The 4,812-nt window shown below is 39.1% G+C and overlaps 1 long non-coding RNA gene across 1 annotated transcript in view; it reads right to left on the bottom strand.

Moving 5' to 3' along the window:
• LOC109383835 (uncharacterized) overlaps positions 1-1,499 on the bottom strand; it is an 8,881-nt gene extending 7,382 nt beyond the window's left edge. Inside the window, exons 1-2 of the long non-coding RNA XR_002124302.1 lie at positions 1,434-1,499; positions 1,002-1,072 (exon numbers count right to left, since the gene is read on the bottom strand). This is a non-coding gene — a long non-coding RNA (uncharacterized LOC109383835). The remainder of the gene's footprint in view (positions 1-1,001; positions 1,073-1,433) is intronic.
• Positions 1,500-4,812: the final 3,313 nt, after the last annotated feature.

Here is a 4,812-nt window from a genome sequence, read left to right as displayed (position 1 = left end):
GCTCTAGGGAAAAATCTGTTTCCTTGCCTTTTTTAGCGTCACAAGGCTGCCTGCATTCCTTGGCTTGTGACCCTTTCCTCTATCTTCAAATCCAGCAGCTCTCTCTCTCTCTCTCTCTCTCTCTCTCTTTCTCTCTCTCCCTCTCACCTCTTCTTCCATCGTCACATCTCCTTCTCTGATTTGACCCTCCTGCCTCCCTCTTATAATGACCCTTGTGATTACATTGGTACCACTCAGATAATCCAGGATAATTTCTCTATTTCAAGATCTTTCACTTAATCAACTCTGCAAAATGCCTTTTGCCATGTAAGGTAATATATTCAGAGATCCCAGGGATATGGACATAGATGTATTTGAGGGGCCATAATTCTGCCCACCACATTGATATTAGAGTCAGTCCCTTGATACCACAATTTATAAACACCCAAACTAAAAAAGAGGATATTTATTATTCTACACATTTTCACTGTAGGAACCCTCTATAGTGTTCAAGGGAGATTCTCAAGTCTACCAGCAGAAGTTTATAAAGATTGCAGTGGGATGGAAGAGCACTCTGTCCCAGCAATTCATGAGAGGTGCTTGCCCTTTTGGGGTAGATACTGAACTTGAGATGGAGTGGGGTTCCAGAGAAAGCAGGAAAAGAAAAAGGAGGAAGAGAAATTGGGAGAGAGAAATCTTTTTGGGCTTGCTGCAAAGAGTGGTTGCATTGAGCCTTCTAAACATAAAAATTTGGTTCTGGGAGGGGGAAAAAATGATGTTAGCCATTAGTGCTGCATTAAACCCAAGAATTCATTTGTTAGTTTGAGGCCGACTCTCTAGAGAGACTTCCTGCTTCATTGATACTTAGCTTTCTCAAATTTGTTTTTTTTCCAAGCTTCTCCCCAAGGCTGCTGCTGATCTGATCAAGCATCTTCTTCCACTCACTCTAACCCCTTTTTGTTTAGATTTAATGTATTCTTGAGGTTTCAAGAAGGACTCAATATCAAAGTATGTATACTTACCCATCATTCTCACTTTCTCTATCTTGGATCAGTGTTAATAAGCAATGGGTTATTTTTTCCTCCTCACCAGTCTATAGAGAAAAGGACATTAATTAATTTTGTTCAAACTAAGCAAACATATTCAAAGGCTAGAGATATTTTTATCCACTATGCTGTCATATGAGAAAAACTAAAATGCATTTTGTGCCCAATGTGGTACCTTATATTTTCCAAAGATGGCTGCAATAATCTCATTTCCTGCTCTTTACATGTATATATGTATGCATATATATAATGTATTACATATTATATGTTTGTGACTGACATGGAGATATGTAGCCTGTGTTCTCTCCCCTTTAATCTGTGTGGGTTTGTGACTATGGTGTAAATGATACTACGTGACTTCCAAGACTACGTCATAAAAAATTGCCCAGATTCCCTTGGGATACTCACTGTTCAAACCCAGTCACCTTGCTGTGAGAAGCCCAAGAAGAGACATGGAGAAGCTATGTGTTTGCGTTGCAGCCAACAGCCAGCAAGCCCTGCCAGACCTGTGAGTAAGCAAGCCTTTGGATGACGTCATCTTGAAGCTGTCAATTCACCCTGTTTGAGTCTTCCCACATGAGGCCCCAGGCATCGTGGAGTAAGAACAGGATGTCCTCACAGTGCTCTTTCTAAATTCCTGACCCACAGGATCCATAGTCGTCATAAAATGATTGCTGTTTTATGCTACTAAGCTTGGTGCTTTTGTGTTGCAGCCAATGGCAACTGAATACTCAGGTAGATAAAAATGTGGAAGGGTGCAGGCATTCCTCCCAGGAAACACAATAATCTTAACAAGATGCCTGATTCTTACCATTTTTTTCCCCAGCTTGTATCTTATGAATAACAAATATCTCAATTCCATAAATCTAATCCAGAGCTGGTTTTTCCTCCTCCAATGCAATTCATCTTTTTCCAAGCAATTCATGTGGCCAGAGCTCAACATTCTAGATATTTCATGAAACCTCATAGAACCTGGAAACAAATCCCATTTAATAGGATAGACTTGGTCTTTTTTTTTTTTTTAATTTATTTTTGTACAAACCCCTTTTTTGGAAGCGGGGGTAGGAGATGGGCAAAACCAAATGACAAAGGTTGAGAGGGAGGTTGCAAATGATTATACCCATTTAATAGAAAAAAATAAACCTTATTTTCACTTCTCTGAGATTTTTGCATCCTTAAAACATTGGATAGTAGATCTATTGGAATGGAGCCCTTTTCTGAGGTACTTTTCTGATCTATTTTACTAGGTTAAATTCCGCTTCAACTCTGCCCACCCTTCAAAAACACCTAGATTCTGAGTTCGGAGAGTAATTGTTTCCTGATAAAGTGTTTTGTCAGGTCAGTGATATGGAGGAAGTTATTATTCTTTCATTCAGCTAATATTTGTGTTGGCTCTGTGGACAGGAGGGTCAATAAGAAGAGATGATGGTTGAGATGGGCATTTGGGGTGGAGCAGAGGAATGATTTAATTAACTTAAAACCATGACCCATGTATTTTAATTAAGTATCCAATGCTGACACCAAGGAATTTGCTCATTCCTCTGTCTAGTCATTTAGAGAATGGGAGGTAGAGAATTGGCTTATTTTATAATATTTCTTGAATAACTATATTAGATACTTATCCTTTTAAATGTCAGTTACTCTTGAATATCATTGCTTTTTTGATGGATAGCTCAGAAAACAAAGGCTGGCTTACATGTGTGGATTGATAAATACAGGCTGTGATTTTCATAACACTTTATTAATGCTTGACTTTACTTAAAAACACAACTTATGGAAAAAGGAGGATGAGACAGCATAGATGACTAAAATCCTCTGGCCTTCTCTACACCACAGTATTGACACTATACACCTCTTCCCCCTAGCCTTCTGTGACAGACAGCAGTTTGCAAGTAGACTGACTACTGTTGCACTAACTTCCTTCCCTTGAGCTGGCGATGCTGTTAATCAGCAAGAAAAAGGTGATGGTTTTTTTATGATGACTAGAGACAGAAATATGCATTCTCATAACAGACTGACATCTCAAAGATGGTTTCTCATTGACTCTACCCCAAGCGGGGGTCAGAACCTCAGAATAATTAACTTGTTTAGGCATTGTAACAGTTATTAAGGGAAGATACTCCTATTAAATCCCCATTTGAAAAACAAGGAAATTGAGGGACAGATAGGTTGAGTGACTTGTCCAAGGTCACAGTGAGTGGGAAAGGCAGATTTTGAACCCTGAATTCTGGCTCCAGAGTTCGTGCTCTTCACATTAGACAATGATGCTATTGAAGGATGCTATATCTATCTTTATTTAAAAAAAAAAAAAACACCTTGAAACAAAAATTCTAAGAGGCCAAATTGCTGGTGCATTCTAGACTCACCTATCTACTAATTGATAGTTAGAAACAATTCTAATTTTTGCAGTTAATTTTGACTCTGAAAGCATTAGGACATATTGTTTTGGAGAGCCTGTTCTTGGAAAGGACATGTTAATGACTAGCAGACAGCAGGATCTGGTTTGCACAACATTTTCCAGTGAAGCAATTGGTTTTCAAAAGCAGCCAAGGCTTCTAAAACAAAACCTGGGGCAATGTTCATACCAGAAATATGCGGAGGGTGGGAAATACCTAACTTCTCACAATTATCTGAGACAAACTAAGAGAATATAACTGGTCACTTACATACATTCTACCATTCCATCCTATCTCTATTTGTAACTTTACATACCACCATTTTTGTGGTTGTGCATTTATCGCTAAGGCCAAGTGGGAAGTTCAAGATAATTGAGATAATTGTAGGGAATTCAGTTCATTTATATTGTCAACATTAGTTGGTTTGTCTGCAGTACTTCCCTTGAAAATCTCCACAATCACCTCACCCTACACACACACAATGTGATAGACTGGTGGGAAGAACAGTGTTGCTATATTGCAGCTTCTCCCATCAAGAGATGGAGTTAATATTTTTGGTGACTTAAATAAGGGTTTGGCTATGTAAGTTGATTCTCCAATGGGATATTAGTAAATTGGACACATTCCAAGGCTTGAAAAATACATTGCTTTGAGGGTCACTTCTGGTGCTGGGAGCTCTTCTGCCATCACGTGAACAAGCCCAGGGTAGCCTGATGGATGATGAATGACATGTGGCCAAGTCATCTTGTCACCCTAGCTGATATCAAACCAAGTGCCAGACATGCAAGTGAACTGTCTTCCCCTACTCCCACCCCCACCCACAAACCAATCAACCTACCAGCCACCAGACAATTGAGTGAGGCCATCCTCGACCATCTAGTCCCAGCTTATCAGACCAGGCATACAAAATGCCCTTTGACCAGCAGAATTGTGAGCAAATAAAGTGGTTGTTGTTTGGGGTGGTTTATAATATAGCAAAAGTTAACTGATACACATCCTTACCTACCCACATGGCTATTTGGGAACATGCTTTTTCTTATATGATTCTCCTCTCCTCCCTTCATTCCTTACTCAATCACAGTGATTGGCTCAGGGATAGAGATTGATCCAAGCTGGGCCAATCATATTCCATCCCTGGGATTTTAAAAAAACTGTACTTAAGAAAAAGAAGCATGTAGTCTCTTTCCAATAGTAGAATTTGTAAGATGTGAAATTCTGGTCTTAGCAATAAACACACAACTACAAAGATGGTGGTATGTAAAGTTATAAATAAAGATATGAATCAATGATAGAATGTATGTAAGTGACCAAGTAGACCAGCTAGTCTGTAGTAAATAGGAATGAAGTCAGCACAGAGAAAGAAGTAGAAATGAGAGATAGAAAGAAAATGC

The sequence above is a fragment of the Hipposideros armiger genome, unplaced genomic scaffold, assembly GCF_001890085.2.
Source record: "Hipposideros armiger isolate ML-2016 unplaced genomic scaffold, ASM189008v1 scaffold_89, whole genome shotgun sequence".
In the NCBI taxonomy this organism is placed as follows: Eukaryota; Metazoa; Chordata; class Mammalia; order Chiroptera; family Hipposideridae; genus Hipposideros; species Hipposideros armiger.
Note: the sequence above shows the minus strand (reverse complement) of the source record. Positions and strands in the feature narration are given on the sequence as shown.